This window comes from Crotalus tigris, unplaced genomic scaffold, assembly GCF_016545835.1.
Source record: "Crotalus tigris isolate CLP2741 ecotype Arizona unplaced genomic scaffold, ASM1654583v1 scf7180000018867.1602434, whole genome shotgun sequence".
Classification (NCBI taxonomy): domain Eukaryota; kingdom Metazoa; phylum Chordata; class Lepidosauria; order Squamata; family Viperidae; genus Crotalus; species Crotalus tigris.
In genome coordinates this window covers 1,198,770-1,217,527 of record NW_024097246.1, presented here as the reverse complement: position 1 = coordinate 1,217,527, position 18,758 = coordinate 1,198,770, and the positions used below count along the sequence as shown (strand labels likewise).

Genomic DNA, 18,758 nt, shown 5'->3' with positions numbered 1-18,758 from the left:
TCAATTATGACTCACAACTAAGAATAGAAATACAAACATATGCAATAGAGATAGTCAAGCTCTCCTCCCATGCTTTCTCTTTTCAATCTCCAAAATCAGCATTTTGTAAAGCAAGGAGAACTTCCAGAGCTGCAGCCTAATGTCCCCTTCTCCTGCAGATAAAATGCAGCTTAGGACAGCTTTTATTCTAGAATTATTTGATCAAAATTGTGCATGGTCACAAATGAGAATAAATCAACTGATCAACATTCCTATTTCATTGATTTATGGGTGGAACAATTGAAGCAGGGGTCTTCAAACTTGGCCCTTTTATGACTTGTGGACTTCAACTCCCAGAATTCCTTAGCCAGCCACGCGGGTTAGACAGCATCACCATCAGATGGATCCTTAGCCGGCTGACCGGCTGTACTCAGCGTGTGGTCCTCAACGGAACAGCATCTATATGGAGGGAAGTGTGTAGTGGGGTGCCCCAGGGCTCTGTTCTAGACCCAGTGCTCTTCAACATCTCCATCAACTATCTGGATGAAGGGATAGATGGGGAACTCATCAAATTTGCAGACGACACCAAGCTGGCAGGAATAGCCAACACTCCAGAAGACAGGCTTAGGATACAGGAGGACCTGGACAGACTTGAACATTGGGCGCTATCTAACAAAATGAAATTCAATGGTGAAAAAAGTAAGGTTCTACATTTAGGCAAGAAAAACCAAATGTACAGGTACAGTATAGGGGGTACCTTGCTCAATAGTAGTAACTGTGAGAGGGACCTCGGAGTCCTAGTGGACAATCACTTAAATATGAGCCAGCAGTGTGCTGCAGCTGCCAAAAAGGCCAACACAGTGCTAGGCTGCATTAACAGAGGGATAGAATCAAGATCACGTGAAGTATTACTACCACTCTTCAATGCCTTGGTAAGGCCACACTTGGAATACTGCATCCAGTTTTGGTCACCACCATGTAAAAAAGAGGCTGAGACTCTAGAAAGAGTACAGAGAAGAGCAACAAAGATGATTAGGGGACTGGAGGCTAAAGCATATCAGGAACGGTTGCTGGAATTGGGTATGTCTAGTTTAACGAAGAGAAGGACAAGGGGGGGACATGATAGCAGTGTTCCAATATTTCAGGGGCTGCCACAAAGAAGAGGGAGTCAAGCTATTCTCCAAAGCGCCTGAAGGCAGGACAAGAAGCAACGGGTGGAAACTGATCAAGGAGAGAAGCAACCTAGAACTAAGGAGAAACTTCCTGACATTTAGAACAATTAACCAGTGGAACAACCTGCCTCCAGAAGCAGTGAATGCTCCAACACTGGAAGTTTTTAAGAAGAGACTGGACAGCCATTTGTCCAAAATGGTATAGGGTTTCCTGCCTGAGCAGGGGGTTGGACTAGATGACCTCCAAGGTCCCTTCCAACTTTATCATTATTATTATTATTAAGTCGTAAAAGGGCCAAGTTTGAAGACCCCTGAATTAAAGCGAGATCAAGTGACACAACTTAAACCTTCACCTGAAACTTCTGCAACGCTTGGGATTTCTCTAATTTAACAACAACTACAGGTAGTCCTCAACTTACAACCACAATTGAGCCCAACATTTCTGTTGTTAAGCGAGACATTTGTTAAGCGAGTTTTGCCCAGTTTATGACCTTCCTTGCCACAGTTGTTAAGTGAATCACTGCAATTGATAAGTTAGTGACCTGGTTAAGTGAACCTTATCTTGTCAGCAGGTTGCAAAAGGTGATCGCTTGACCTTGGGACACAGCAATGGTCATAAGTATGAATCTGTTGCCAAGCATCTGAATTTTGATCACGAGATCATGGGGATGCTTCAAAGGTTGTAACTGTGAAAAATAGTGTCTATGGAGATTCTCAGTCATCCAGATTATGGTTGTCCCAAAGGTGCTTTTTCAAGAGGCAAACAGACTTTCTTGGTTTTCTCTGAAGACGTGTCGCTTCTCATCCAAGAAGCTTCTTCAGCTCATGAAAATGGAAATGTCAATTTTTTTAGTGTAACTTTGAACAGTCACTAAATGCACTGTTGTTAAGTCAAGAACTATCTATATTTCCTTGTGTAAAGTTTGGTTACAGAAAAAAAACTGGTACACTTTAAATGTGGGGGGGGCTGAGCACATGAGTGCATGTGACTAGAATGAAGTGTGAGTATTATGGTGGCCCACATGGCCCAAATCGGTTTCAAACATTCACTGAGGAAATGACATTGCCTGAGCATCTGTATTCCCGTTTAGGATTTTCTCACATGGATGTAAGAGCCATCTACTCCTCAGTGGAAAATCCTTCCTCATGATTGCAACAGCTGAAGAACAGATGGGGAATGGGTGATCCAGATTAGGGACATCGCAGTTAAGCAAAGGGGAAAAGTCGGCCTAGGCGCTTTCAAGTCAGTGTCTGTTTCTCCTCTATTCTTTGTTTCAGCAAACTTCAGCAAGGTCCCTGTGAGAGGTCAGCTCACCCAGATCAACCACAGTCCTTTACAGTCTTTGGAAATCCATTCACATTATCCCCAAATATACTGAAAATGAGTGTAACAGATTAACAGAGTTGGAAGGGACCTTGGAGGTCTTCTAGTCCAACCCCCCCCCCAAGCAGGAAGCCCTATACCAGTGGTTCTCAACCTGTGGGTCGGGACCCCATTTGGGGTCGAACGACCATTTCACGGGGGTCACTAAACAACACAGTCCGCCATTTTTTTCCCCTTTTCCTTAGCTGTGCTACTCCCTTTTATTCTATTGGCTTTTGAATAAATTCTATTCAATTGGCTTTCAAAAGCCAATAGGAATTGTCCAGGCTGTCTCTGCCCTGCTGAGCCCGCCAAAAGTCCCATTCTGCAAACGGTGCTGCATCAGTTGAGTAGTCCTCGTCTTACGACCGGTTGGGGGTCGCGGCGTTAAAAAGGTTGAGAACCACTGCCCTATAGCATTTCAGACAAATGATTGTGAAAATCTCTTCTTGAACACCTCCAGTGATGGAGCACCCACAATTTCTGGAGGCAAGCTGTTCTACTGATTAATTGTTCAAATTGTCAGGAAATTTCTCCTTAGTTCTAGGTTGATTAGTTTCCATCCATTGCGTGAGAGGAAAACATCTGCAATATGGCTGGCCTGTCTGTCTCTGTCTCTCTGTCTCCCTCCCTCCCTCCCCCTCTCTCTCTCCGCCCTCTCTCCCCCTCTCCCTCTCTCCAATCCACCTCACAGGGTTGTTGTTGTGAGGTAAGTAGGACAAGGAAGGAATACAGGTGGTTCTCGACTTACAACCATTTGTTTAGCAACTGTCTGAAGTTACAATGGCGGTTTCTGAGGTTATAGTTTGTTTTTTAAAAAATCTATAGCATTTTTTTTAAAAAAAGTTTTATTAATTTTTCAATTTTACAAAGCTCCAGGTATTAAGGAAGCAACATGGTGATTGGGTAATCCATAGTCCAATAACAAGCTCTTTCATACATATGTCAGGTTACATCATCAAAGATTTCCTCTCTGTTTCCCTTGATTATTATATCACATTCAAATTAATACATTGCTAGTTATAACTCAATCGGTTAAAACATTTATCAATATCTTTTGACTTATACACCTCCATATCCTGTTTTTAACTTTTATCTAATTTGTTACAGTATTCCAGTTAGCTTAATATCCATAGTATTTAGATTTCAGATAGCCCACGGTTCCCTTAGTTCATTGCAAAGTAGTTATCATGTCTAAGATACACTTATTATTTACTCAGATAAATTCTTACTTTATTTCACAATCATATTCTATTTCTCTCCTAATATCATCACTTATTAATAGTCTCAATCCATCTTCTGTATTATGATTCAAAACTACTGTATTATTCTAGTAGCTAGTTTTTATTTCCCTCGTAGGTCTAAATCCTAAATATTAAATCAGTTAATGTCTTTTAAAATCTCCTTAGCCCATTAAATGAGATTTTAGGCTCTTCCATTAAAGGTCACATAAAGAAATCCCATTTTTAAGTCTAACTCTGGCTTTCCTTTTGTGCCAAACAGGCTTCCATAGCAGTGCCTTTAAATCCTCAGGTGGATCTCCTTTCGTTCCTACATATTTCATTTGAATCAAGGGAGACCATCCAGTTATCAATTTTTCAAGGAAACTGGTCCCTTCATAGTCATTAGGTTGTTGGCCTAGTAATTTGAGTCTCCATATTAGGCTTAGTATATCTGTTGTCAGTTCAGGCTGGTCTTCTTCTTCTTCCGGTTTCAGCTGATTTAAATAAAAAGTCATATTCAATGTTGTAGTTGTTGTTGGGTTGTCTAGGTTATCTAAATTTTCAATGTGCTGTGTACGTAGGTCTTCAGCACTTTCCGTCTTAATATTGCTTTCTTCAGTTTCTGTTGCTGTTAAAATTGCAGATTTTTTAGTTGAAATCAAGGTTTGATTATCAAGGTTCTGAATAGGTTGTAGCTGGTGTTCTTTAAAGTCCACTTTAGTGTTAATTCCTTCTTCTGTTGCCTTTTGAGTTGTGAGTTCATCAGTTGAAATCTGGGCTGCATTTTGTAGGTCCAAAGGAGCTGCCTCAGATCAAACGGAAGGACTTCCGCCCTTCCGCGATCTGTCGAGGGTCCTCCTCAGTGGTGGTCGCCCCTCCAGTACGACTTTCAACCCTTTCCAGGGTCTTCCTACAAAGGGAAACCGGACGACAGAGAAAGAGCGCTCTCCCTGCGCATCGCCGGTGCCGCAATCGCAAACCCAGCATTTTTTTAATAAAAGGGCTAGGATGTCAGGATGACATCTTGTAGTATTCTTAGTGATCAACATTTCCTCAAGTGTGCATCTTGGCAATTATTAACCTGGCTTTAAACCCCGTTATAAGCAATAAATGAGTCACATCCAATACATGTCATTGTTTTTATTGACTTTCTTGTGGTTCATATTCATTGCATTAGGACATAGTTGAACCAGTAACACACCTGGTTCCTATGCTGGTAGTCCTCGACTTACAATCATTCAGTTAGCAACCATCTAAAACAGGGGTCTTTAAACCTGGCTGCTTTAAGACTTGTGGACTTCAATTCCCAGAATTCCTCAGCCATCCATCTATCTATTTATCTATCTATCTATCTATCTATCTATCTATCTATCTATCTATCTATCTATCTATCCATCCATCCATCCAACCACTCACCCACCCTATCATCCATCCATCTACCTATCCATCCCTACATCCTTATCCATCCATCCATCCATCCATCCATCCATCCATCCATCCATCCATCCCACCTGCCTATCTATTCTATTCCATTCCAGTCCAGTCCAAAGTAATGTATCAGTGTTCCCTAAACTTTCCCCAAAGATCACCATCTAGACTCCTAACATCACTCACCAACAGTTTGGTCTGGTGGCGAAGGCACAGACTAAAAAGCAGGAAGCTGTGAGTTCAAGTTCTACCTTCGCCATGAAAGCCAGCCAGTCACCCTCTCCCAGCCTAGACCACTTCACAGGGTTGCTATTGTCAGGGAAATAGGAGGAGGAAGGTGTTTTAACTATGTTCACCACTTGAGTTATTTGAAAAAATAATAATGATGGGACATAAACAAACAAACAAACAACACAGGGCCAATGGGACATGTAAAATAACACATCTGGAGGGCATTAAGTTGGCAAAGTCTTCCCTTTAAAATCCCGCAAGTGTGCTTTTCCCATAGGCCATACACAGTCTCCACAGTCCTTGACAGTGTCCCTGAAGAGACAAGACTACACACACAGAGACACACAGTTTCCCAGGAAGTCTCACACACATTATTCAGGAAGCAAGCTCATTCTTCCTTCACTGTACCTTAATCTGTGATTTGGGAAGAGTGTTGGGGAGGGTGTATGAAGCTGGCCAGCTGCTCCCACAATCCTTTGCTGGAATGTCCCTTCTAACAGCTGCCTGATCTAAGGCCAGTAACAGCAGCTGACAGGCCATAATTTGGGGAGGAGGGTAGACAGTGGGCAATGCAAAAGGCAAGGGGGAATGAATCAAAGCATTGATCACCCCCCCCCCAATGTCCTCTCTAACTAACCCAAACAACCAAAGCAAAACCTTTACAATGTTGCTCCGGGCTACAACTCATAGTTTGCACACAAAATGTTGCAAGTTTAATCCTTGACCCAGCCGGACCAGAGCAAGGAAAGTGATTTTCCCAATTATGTCAAGTTAAACTGGTTAGTAACTTTGCATAGGGGAATTCCTGAATTTTTCAAGGGCTTTAGGTATGGAGGTGGCTGAGCAATTAAAAGAAATCAAAGAAATTAAAGAAGCAGGATGTAATTAGCCAAGGGGTGGGTGGGGCAGAGAGGTACCAGCCATGCCCAAAAAGTAAAGCCCTTCCTCATGATCTAAAATGCTCAATAAAACAAATTCAATAGCAAAGGAGGTGAATTCTCCCCATCCACAGATAATGTCTTTTATTGATTTTATCACTGGAAGCTTGGGCTGAGTAAAGAGGGCTGTTGCGTTGCACGGCAGGCCATACGTTAATCAATCATCAAAAACATCTCAGAAACAACCAACAATCACAACCACACATGGCATCACCCTAGCACACAAATCAACTAAAAACCTAACAGAATAACAGAGTTGAAAGGAATCTTGAAGGTCTTCTAACCCCTTGCTCAGGCAGGAAACCCTATACCAGGGGTAGGCAACCCAAAACACTCAAAGAGCCACTTGGACCGGTTTCCCACCAAAAACAAAACACCGGGAGCCGCAAAACCGTTTTGATATCTAAAATGAAGATAACACTGCATATATCCTTTTTTACCTTTATTATAGGTGTGTGTGTGTGTGTGTGTGTGTGTGTGTGTGTGTGTGTGTGTGTGTATATGTACACGTTAAAAATAAAAGTAAAAATATGACTCTTGGGAATATCCATACTATTAAAAAAATGATCACCAAGAGAATGCTTTAAGAGAATAAAATTACATACACACAAAGGTAAAAAAAGGATATATGCAGTGTTATCTTCATTTTAGATGTCAAAAGGGTCTCTCTCTCTCTCTGTCTCCCTCCCTCCCTCCCTCCCTCTCTATTTGCCCTTGGTCTGCCACTCCTCTTCCCCACTCTTTCTTTCTCTCTCTCTTTCCTCTCTCTCTCTCTCTCTCTCTCTCTCTCTCTCTCCCCCTCCCTCTCTCTCTCTCTCTCTCTTTCTCCCCCCCCTCCTATCTGCTGCTCACCTGGCAAGCTTCAAGCTGTTGTCCAACAAGCTTCAGGAGTAGGCAACCTCGTCTCTTTTATGACTCATGGACTTCAACTCCCAGAATTCCTGAGTCAGCCTAGCTGGTCTAGCTAGCTCTCTCCTGCCCTTCCTGCTTCCTGCTTCCTGCAGAGACGCAGCAAAGGGAGGAGCTCCGCCCAGGAAGCTTTTCGGCTCCTCGGAGAACACTGTGAGTGCACTCTCTTTTACACATACACACACACACAAAAAATACACACAGACACACACACACACACAGAGAGAGAGAGAGAGGGGGGGGCAGGGAAGCGCAATTGCCTCTCTCTGTCTCTTTCTCTCTCTGCAAAGGCAGAGGAGGCTGGGAGCCACAGGGGAAGGCTCAAAGAGCCGCATGCGGCTCCGGAGCCGCAGATTGCCGACCTGTGCCCTATACCCTCTACTATTTCAGACAAACGGTTGTCCTGTCTCTTCTTAAAAACTTCCAGTGTTGGAGCATTCACAATGTCTGGAGGCAAGTCGTTCCACTGATGAATTGTTCTAACGGTCAGGAAATTTCTCCTTAGTTTCTCCTTAAAACCCTAGTGAGACCACACCTGGAACACTGCAATCGATTTTGGTCACCATACTAGAAAAAAGATGTTGAGACCTTGGAAAAAGTTCAGAGAAGAGCAACTAAGATGAGGCCTGGAGACTAAAACATACAAAGCACGGCTGCAGGTTTGGCTAGTCTAAAGAAAAGAAGAAATAGGGGAGACATGATAGCAGTATTCCAGTATTTGAGGGGCTGCCATAAAGAAGAGGGGGTCAAATGATTCTCCAAAGCACCAGAAGACAGGACAAGAAACAATGGTTGGAAACTGATCAAAGAGAGAAGCAACCTGGAATTAAGGAAAAACTTCCAAAGAGGGAGGACAATTAACCAGTGGAACGGCTCACCTTCAGAAATTGTGGGTGCTCCATCACTGTAGATTTTTAAGAAGAGACTGGACAGTCACTTGTTTGAGATGGTATAGGTTCTCCTCCTTGAGCAGGGGGCTGGATTAGAAGACCTCCAAGGTCACATTGTATTGTATTGTATTGTATTGTATTGTATTGTATTGTATTCTATTCTATTCTATTCTATTCTATTCTATTCTATTGTTCTGTTCTATTTTCTATTCTATTCTATATAACTTAAAAGACCCAGAAGGATAAATTGGAATCATTTACAACACAGAGAATAAGGCTTGTGATAGCCACTCTGTAGGACAGACAGGCAGGCAGAAGTTTGCCACAGTGCATCCATGAACACACAAAGAAAATCCCCTAAGCACACCACACATGGACAGGATATGTGGCAACAATGCAGTCAGGAATTTCTCTTATCAGCTACCATAAAAAAGGTTAAAAGGGGGGAAGCAGAAAAGGATACAATTGAGAAACAAGCTGTTTTGGATATGGATTTAAAAATAAAAAAAAATACATATGGAAAAAGATTTTACACAAGACCTACAAGTGAAAGTGATTGGTTTCTTAAGAACTAAAAGGGATACACAAATAATAAAGCTGAAGAGTAACCTGGAAAACCTTCTTCTCTTTGACTTACAAAAGTGATATGCTGCATTTATGAAGATCTTTTTCTTTGTTTAAATATATTTATTTTGTTTTATTATAAAAGGAAAAATACAAAACAAAAATATACTTCCAGTGCTAACAGCTACAAAAAAGAAAAAAAGTGAAAGAGAAAATGAATAAAGTACAGAGAAGAGCAACAAAGATGATCAGGGGACTGGAGGCAAAAGCACATAAGGAACGGCTGTTGGAATTGGGTATGTCTAGTTTAACGAAGAGAAGGGTGAGGGGGGACATGATAGCAGTCTTCCAGTATCTCAGGGGCTGCCACAAAGAAGAGGGAGTCAAGCTATTCTCCAAAGCGCCTGAGGGCAGGACAAGAAGCAATGGATGGAAACTAATCAAGGAGAGAAGCAACCTAGAACTAAGGAGAAATTTCCTGACAGTGAGAACAATTACAGGTAGTTCTCAACTTACAACAGTTTGTTTGGTGACTGTTCAAAGTTAGAATGGCACTGAAAAAAGTGACTTATGACCGTTTTTCAAACTTACAACCTTTGCAGCATCCCCATGTTCATGTAATCAAAATTCAAACGCTTGGCAAGTGGTTCATATTGATGACTGTTGCTGTGTTGCTGTGATCACTTTTGCAAATTTCTGAAAAGCAAAGTCAAGGAGGAAGCCAGATTCACTTCACAGCTGGGTTACTAACTAATCAGCTGTAGCAATTCACTTAACAACTATGGCAAGAAAGGTAGTAAAATGGGGCAAAACTCACTTAACAAATGTCTCTTTTAACCACAGAAATTTTGGGCTCAATTGTGGTCGTACGTTGAGGACTACCTGTAATGAATGGAATAGCTTGCCTCCAGAAGTTGTGGGTGCTCCAATACGGGAGGTTTTTAAGAAGAAACTGGACAACCATTTGTTTGAAATGGATTGGGTTTTCTGCTTGAGCAAGGGTTTGGACTAGAAGATCTCCAAGGTCCCTTCCAAATTCCGTTATTCTGTTATGCTGAAAAGAAATCAGTTGTTGGAACACTATTTAAAGCAGTGGTTCTCAACCTTTTTAATGCCGCGACCCCCAACTGGTCGTAAGTCGAGGACTACTCAACTAGTCGTAAGTCGAGGACTACTCAACTGGTGCAGCACTGTTTGCAGAATGGGACTTTTGGCGGGCTCAGCAGGGCAGAGACAGCCTGGACAATTCCTACTGGCTTTTGAAAGCCAATAGAATTAGACTCTATTCAAGAGAGTCTATTCTCTTGGCTTTCAAAAGCCAATAGAATAAAAGGGAGGAGCACAGCTAAGGAAAAGGGGAAAAAAAATGGCGGACTGCGTTGTTTGGCGACCCCCGTGAAATGGTCGTTCGACCCCAAATGGGGTCCCGACCCACAGGTTGAGAACCACTGATTTAAAGGTTATTTGTTCCCTTCAAGATTTCTAAAAGCAAAAAGCAGGAATATAAAAGTGGTTTATTTGATCAAGATTTAAAAGTATATATATGATGTTCCTTTTTTTAAATTTATTTTTTAAACCAACAAAACAAAACATAATAACATACACATACAGTATATATATGATGTTCTTTCCAGTAACTTTTAATGGGTTTCTCTTGACCAGAACTGATGACAAAGCTTTAATGATTTGTCTATAGATAATATATGGGAGGAAGAGATTATTTTGTTAAAATATAGATGTTATTTCTGGTATGTGTTAAAGTTGTGAAGGAGTTTCTGAGAAAAGACAAAGAGAAAATGATAAGAAATTTATTTGTGGAATATTTGAAGGGATCAAAGGTTAAGATTTTTAATAAGTTGCTGTTTCTGATAGCTCTTAATGGATTTTTCTTGACTCGTGAGGCTTTATCTGTTCATAGATAAGAGATACAATAGGGGAAGAAATCATTTTTATTGTATTTTTAGAGAAAATGATAAAATACTCTATTAAAAGTAAAGAATTATGAATGATTTATTTGATTAGGATTTATACACACACATATACATATACAAATACATATATATATATACATATATACATATATATATGTGTGTGTGTGTGTGTGTGTGTTGTTGTTGTTAATTGCGAAGTCGTGTCCGACCCATCGCGACCCCATGGACAATGTTCCTCCAGGTCTTCCTGTCCTCTACCATCTTCTGGAGTCCATTTAAGTTCATACCTACTGCTTCAGTGACTCCATCCAGCCATCTCATTCTCTGTCGTCCCCTTCTTTTATTGCCCTCAATCTTTCCCAGCATTAGGCCCTTCTCCAGTGAGTCCTTCCTTCTCATTAGGTGGCCAAAGTATTTGAGTTTCAACTTCAGGATCTGGCCTTCTAAAGAGCAGTCGGGGTTGAATTAAAGGGAGACTGGTATAGCTATTTCGAGCTATTTAGCTCTCATCAGCTAGCCATACCCTTCTGAGACTTGAACCCGGGCCGCTTGCACATTAGGCAGCTGTATTAACCTCTAGGCTACGGATTCTCCTCACTTTTGTCAGCTGTATCAGGGAGGAGAGATTAAGTGTATGTATATATATATTCTGACTTCTGATAAATCTTAATGGACTTTTGCTGATTGAATGATGAGGCTTTATAATAGTTTATAGCAGTGTTTTTGAACCTTGGCAACTTGAAGATGAGTGGACTTCAACTCCTAGAATTCTGGGAGTTGCAGTCCATCCATCCTCAAGTTATCGAGGTTGAGAAAAACTGCCTTATAGCTGAGACATTAGATATGAAAAGAGATCTGCAATCATGTGACCACGGATAACAGTTGTCAAGGCAAGGAATACATACATTACTTTTCCCAAAGCCACTCTTAATTCTGAACCTTTGTTAAACGAATGGTCCGCTCATAAATCAAGGAGTACCTTTGTATCTTTTTAAATTTTTCTCTTATCTTTTTTATCTTTTTCCTCCGAATTTTACAATATTTTTTTTTACTTTTTATACATTTCTTAATTTTATCTTTGTATATTTAAACATTATTACTGAAAAAAAAAGAATCTAAAAATTATTGAGCCAGTCCGATGCAAAATAAAAGAGTCCAGGTAGAAATCACCTAGTTTCAATCTCTAATCTACTCAGGAACCCAGGCATCCACAATCTTCTGCGCTCAGATGGACCTTTCCTACCTTGTAGGGTTGTCGTGATGGGAAGCAAAAACACTTGTATAACCTCAAGTTCCTTGTAGGGAGGGAGGGAGAGAGAGCTAGTAATGCAAAGTCTTGTGGTTGTGGTCTTATTCTGTAGAACAGGGGTGTTTATCCTTAGCAACTTTTAAGACTTGTGGACTTCAATTCCCAGAATTCCCCATTCATGATGGTCAAGATTTAGCTTGAAAAATTAGTTACAGATCTCATCTCATCATCCATCTGCCTGATGCTGAAAACTAATTAAATCAGAACCCTGGGCTGAAAACATGTTTTAAAAGCCCTACATTTCTGGAGTTAAAGCCTAGCTCATATTAAACCTTGTCTGGATTTAAGAATATTTACTGCAGCCACAAAGTTGGCAGACTTTTTTTTTTTTTTCCTTCTCCTCTCCCAGGCTTTCATCCTCATTCTCAACAGCAGCTGAACAGGGAGGGTGTCCTCATTTTGCCCAGCTGGATTTTAACCCCTGCAACACAGAAATCTCTCCAGCTCGGAGCGATGGGGGTGACGGGAGTGAAAGAGACATAAGGTGCCGGAGGGGCAAGGAATTCCAGTCATGTATGAGGAATGCCGAGCAGCTGGGAAGTCCTGCCAACCCAGCCAATGGTCCTGTTGGAGAAAGCTGCCAAGTTCAATTGATGCCCCACAGATCTGAGTCCTTGCCAAGAACCAATTAACCATCCGACTGAATTATCCATAGAGCAAAACCCCTAAGATTGCCTGAATAACATGAACTGAGGTGCCTTCCAGCAATCAAAACTCAACTTTTTGAATTGTTTTTTTTTTCAGAGAGAGAGAGAGAGGGAGGGAGGGAGGGAGGGAGGGAGGGAGAGAGAGAGAGAGAGAGAGAGAGAGAGAGAGAGAGAGAGAGACTGTCCAAAGTCACCCAACTGGCTTTGTGTTCTAAGGCAGGACTAGAATTCACAATCTCCCAGTTGCTAGCCTGGGAGAATCCCATTTCTTTTTTACCATGGATGAATTGCAAATTCAAGTCCAGTTGAAAGCACCCATCTATGCTGATGGGTTAGCAATTTAGGGTGAATAATTTAGTAACTGAGTTACCCAGTTTGTCATGGGTGCTAAGAATTATTTGCTACAGAAGATTCCTGGTGCACCCACATGTACTAGTTCCTCATCACAGCCAGATGTGATTTATATTCATATCCATCCTACATTTCTCTTTCAGGGCAATTAATATTGAGACCGACAGAAGGAGAAGGAGAAGGGGGAGGGAGGGAGGGAGGGAGGGAGGGAGAGAGAGAGAGAGAGAGAGAGAGAGAGAGAGAGAGAGAGAGAGAGAGAGAGAGAGAGAGAAAGAGAGAGAGTGTGTTTTAAAAGATATAAACTTTAAATCTTTAAACCCAAAATGTGATTATTCCAGTAACCTGCAGCCAGCTAGGTGATTGTATGATGTTAGGCAACTTGTATTTTCTTGTAATCTTGGGTCTTTTAATGTTCTTGTTTTGAATCCCGTTTCAGTGTTTTAAGATCATTATGCTGCTTTTAACTGTTATTGTGTTGGCAGCCATACCTATAGCCATTTTTAGTGTGATAGGCAGCTATACAAATTTGCTAAATACATACATATGGAATAAAAAAAAGAAATATTAGCTAAATTTAATTACACAAATCCCGTTTATATTATTTCTCCATACCTTTTCATTCTTATTTTCAGTATACCCATATCCTTCTTTCATATGTTTGCTTTGGTTTTTGGTTTTTTCCTAATGCTTTCTTTGTCGTTTTTTTAAACGTATTGCCTCACTCATTCTGAGCATTTCATTAACACCATCCAATTATTTTACAAATATATTCCTTCATATATTTGTTTTATGATTCGTTCTTTGTGTGACCAAACCACTTCATTGTAACTCACAGTCATTCAGCATCTATTCATTCTCGCTTAATTACATCCAGTTCTTAAGTAACCTATTCCAAATGGATTCAACTTTCTCTTGACACATTCTACTCTCCCTTTTTTTACCACAAAATGGGCAGCACACACACACACACATATGTTGGCTTCTTCTTCACGCAGACCATTTACAATTCATCCTTGACTTACAACAGTTGATTTAGTGACCCTATGAAGTTGCAACAGCACTGAAAAAGTTACTTTTGACCATTTTTCACACGGCTGTTGCAGCATCCCCATAGTCATGTGATCAAAATTCAGACACTTGGCAACTAACTCATATTTATGACGATCGCAGTGTCCCGGGGTCCTGTGATCACCTTTTGCACCCTTCTTACAAGCAAAGTTAATGGGGAAGCCAGATTAACTTAACAACTGTAGTACTAACATAACAACTGCAGTGATTCACTTAACAACTGTGGCAAATAAGGTCGTAAAATGGGACAAAATTTAGTTCACAAACATCTCACTTAGCAACAGAAAGTTTGGGTTAAATTGTGGTCGTAAGTCGAGGACTACCTGTATCTTTGTACCAGCGGTTGTCTTCCTGTACTGCCATACATTTCCCCATCTTTAGTAAATATTCTACAAAAGTATTCAAATTCATCTGCTTGCTTTTTTCATTATATGTGCATAACTTGCAATAGTCCATTTTATTTCCCTGGACAAATCCAATCATTTTTGATATGTTCAATTTTTAGATTCGGCACCTTTTTGCGTTATACTATTTATCTAATATTCCCTGAAAATTGCTTGGGTTCTTAACCAGCAACACAGCATCACCCGCATTAAAAAAAAAAAAAAGTACACACAAGTTCCCACTCTCAGCCAACCCCCTTCTAAAGTCACCACTTGAATCCCTTCACAAGTACATTAAAAACATCTAAGAGAACAGCTCACATTCTTGTCTTAATCCCTGCTCAGTGTTAAACCACTTGCTAAGTATATCCTGCTCTTAACATATTCAGCCACCAATCCTGAATTTTATATCCATTCAAAGTACGATTACATCTATACGCTTTGTCATGTTTTCTCTAAACCCACAAATGTACAATGAATGCTCCTTCTCAACTCACACGTCTCTCAATGAGCTGATGAAGAGCAAAACTGATCTACTTTAAGCCATTTTGCACTTTCCAAATTGGGCTCATTATCACCTGCCTGATCGCTTTGTGAAATGGCTTTGCAGGCATCCTTAAAGTATTATCCCCCATAAGTTTTTGCATTCACTCTTCAACAATAAAGGCAACGCTAATAAAATGTACATTGTTCATTTTAATCCCACTCTGTAAGATTCATGATCCTATATCAATCTCCCAGAATCATCATGGAATCATCATCAAAAATAGTCCTTCCAGCATTCTCTCCCCTCAGTTTCATACCTAGTAATTTTATCAGTTTTCTTTTTAATTTCATCCCCTTAGTCGCAAACAACTTAATCCTTTTCACAAACTTCCCAGTTTATCTAAAATTGCTCTGCCTTTTCTTGTCCCTTTTAACCTTAAACATTTGTTGCTCTCTGGCTACATTCTTTGAAACTCTATTTTTCTCTCCCTACACCTTATATACAGGTATTCCTCGACTTATAACCACAAATGAGCTCAACAATTACATGGCTAAGCAAGAAGGATATTAAGTGAGTTTTGCCCAATCTTACGACTTTTCTTGCCATAACAAGAAAACAAAGATGATTAGGGGACTGGAGGCTAAAACACATGAGGAACGGTTGCTGGAATTGGGTATGTCTAGTTTAACGAAGAGAAGGACGAGAGGAGACATGAGAGCAGTATTCCAATATCCCAGGGGCTGCCACAAAGAAGAGGGAATCAAGCTATTTTCCAAAGCGCCTGAAGGCAGAACAAGAAGCAACGAATGGAAACTAATCAAGGAGAGAAGCAACCTAGAACTAAGGAGAAACTTCCTGACAGTGAGAACAATTAACCAGTGGAACAACCTGCCTCTAGAAGCGGTGAATGCTCCAACACTGGAAGTTTTTAAGAAGAGACTGGACAGTCATTTGTCTGAAATGGAATAGGGTTTCCTGCGTGAGCAGGGGGTTGGACTAGATGACCTCCAAGGTCCCTCCCAAATGTATTATTATTATTATTGTTAAGGGAATCGCCACAGTTGTTAAGGTAGTAACTAATAGGCTTGTTAAGTGAATCTGGCTTCCCCACTGACTTTGCTTGTCAGAAGATCGCAAAAGGAGATCACATGACCCCGGGACACTGCAACCATCGTAAAGATGAGCCAGTTGCTAAGAATACGAATGTTGGTCATGTGACCATGCAGATGCTGCAATGATCATAAATGTGAAAAAAACGGCCATGTCCCTTTTTTCAATGCCATTGTAACTTTGGACGGTCACTAAACAAAAGGTTGTAAATTGAGAGCTACCTGCACCTATCTCTTCCTCTCATCCCTGTAAATAAATTTTTGTTGTCCATGGCCTTTTGCTGTTCATCTTTCCATAGCAAGCATCCTTTGCCATCCTTCCTATGAAAGGAACTCCCTACAATTCCACAACGCCCTATAACCATTCTTTCCACACTGTTTCCTCATCATCTGTCTTACATCTGTTTTCCATTCGTTCTTTTGGGAGATTAATTTCGAATACTCTCTCGTGCAGGACACGAATTTCCTGCAATCGTTCTACTTCCATCCAGATTCCTTTCACTTCTGTTCTTTTCTTTGGGGTCCAGGAACTATTCTCAATGTTATCAAATCATGGCCCGTTCCACATTCAGAACCTTTTAGCATATCCTCCGTGAACCCTCTCAATCGTTCGTCATAAACAATCAAATCAATTGTTTTTTAATGTACTCCTTTTTCATGGGTGTACACATGAGTCGATTTATGATTAGATCACATATTCGATGTTTTTCTGAGCACCAAAGTGTATCTCACCAAACAGTTCCCATGTTCATTCATTCTTCAGTCTCTTGAGCAGCCCGATCCCTTTGTCTGTACTCTTTGATCTCATTCACACTCATCTATTCTTGTCATCCACTCATTGTTCCCTGGATACCTTCCATCAAAATTCTCTATGTTTTTTCTCAAATCAGTTATTGCCATCATTTGCTGGGGTGCATCATGCAATTATAATCAACTTATGAATCTTTACTTTCATACAACCACACAGGACCCATGCCAATTCAGATATACAGGTCGCCCCCATCTTACAACAGTTCATTAAGTGACCATTAAGTGAAAAAAGTGACTTATGACCGTTTTTCATACTGACCCCCTGGTCACGTGATCAAAATTCACACACTTGGCAACCGACTCGTATTTATGACGTTCGCAGTGTCCCAGGGTCACATGATCACCTTTTGTGACCTTCTGACAAGCCAAGTCAATGGGGGAAGCCAGATTCACTTAACAACCATGTTAAGTTAACAACTACAGTGATTCACTTAACAGCAGTAGCAAGAAAAGTGATAAAATTGGGCAAAGTTCACTTAACAACTGCCTTGCTTAGCCACAGGAATTTTGGGTTCCACTGTGGCTGTAAGTTGAAGAAAGCCTGTAGATCTTCTCATTTTGCTTCCAAAGAGTACCACATTTTTTTCATATCTCTTGCCTGGTATGAACGGATCTTGCTCGTTCAGAAAGTGCTGATCAAAGAAAAGCATCTAATAAAAAGCAGTTCCCTTCACATCCATCTATTCTAACCTTTCATTTCATGATCATAGCTTTTGCCAAGTTCTTATGATGAACTTGGCTCGGCTCCACGTACCAAATTTCCTACTTAACATAATTTGCTAGTTCTTTTATGGATTTTTTTTGTCCTTCAGAATTCCACAAATACATTTCCCCAAATATAGATCACGTCAGGTTTGCTGTGATTTACTTGGACTTTGGATCTGAAATTCATTTAGAGGGGAAGGTCATTCCTTTCTATTTTCATCAGATCTCATTTCAACGTTTACTGCAAAGCTGATGAGATCTAAATCTCATGACCCACAGACAAATTTGTCCGTCGCAATGTTGATTCTAAATCAGTGTTTCTCAACTTTGGCAACTTTAAAATGTGTGGACTCCAATTCCCCAGCCAGAATAAGTGGCTGGGGAATTCTGGGAATTGAAGTCCAGGTATACAGAATACAGAGTAACAGAGTTGGAAGAGACCTTGAAGATCACATAGTCCAACCTCCTGCTCAAGCAGGAGACTCTATACCAGTGGTTCTCAACCTGTGGGTCGGGACCCCATTTGGGGTCAAACGACCATTTCACGGGGGTCCCCAAACAAGGCTGTCCGCCATTTTTTTCCCTTTTTCTTTGGCCACGCCCCTGGCACCCGGTGATGTATAAGTGGTTGGGGGTCACCACAACATGGAGAACTGTATTATGGGGTCGCGGCATTAGAAAGGTTGAGAACCACTGCTCTATACCATTTCTGACAAGTGGCTGTCTCTTCTTGAAAGTTTCCAGTGATGAAGCACCCACAACTTCTGAAGGCAAGCTGTTCCATTGGTTGATTGTTCTCACTGTCAAAAAATTCTCATTTCTAGGTTGAATCTCTCCTTGATCAGTTTCCATCCATTGTTCCTTGTCTGGCCTTTTCGTGCTTTGGAAAATAGTTTGACCCTCTCATCTCTGTGACAGCCCCTCAAATATTGGAACACCGCTATCATGTCTCCCCTGGCCCTTCTCTTCACTAGACTAGCCATGCCCGGTTCTTGCAACCGTTCTTCATATATTTTAGCCTCCAGGCCCCTAATCATATTTGTCGCTCTTCTCTGCACTCTTTCTAGAACAGTGTTTCTCAACGTCCGTGTGACGGCGACCCCCGTCACACGGACGCGCCACGCATGCGCGGCGGCGCCCCCATGTGCGGCGCGCATGCGCGGCGGCGCCCCCATGCGCGGCGGCGCCCCCTGGGGGGGAATGGCGGATCGTGTTGTTTGGCGACCCCCGTAAAATGGTCGTTCGACCCCAAATGGGGTCA

At 41.2% G+C, this 18,758-nt stretch overlaps 1 protein-coding gene across 4 annotated transcripts in view; it reads right to left on the bottom strand.

Annotated features, from left to right (window-relative positions):
- The window catches only part of DDR1 (discoidin domain receptor tyrosine kinase 1), a 71,976-nt gene that overhangs the window by 35,346 nt on the left and 17,872 nt on the right, over window positions 1-18,758 (bottom strand). The window lies entirely within an intron of this gene.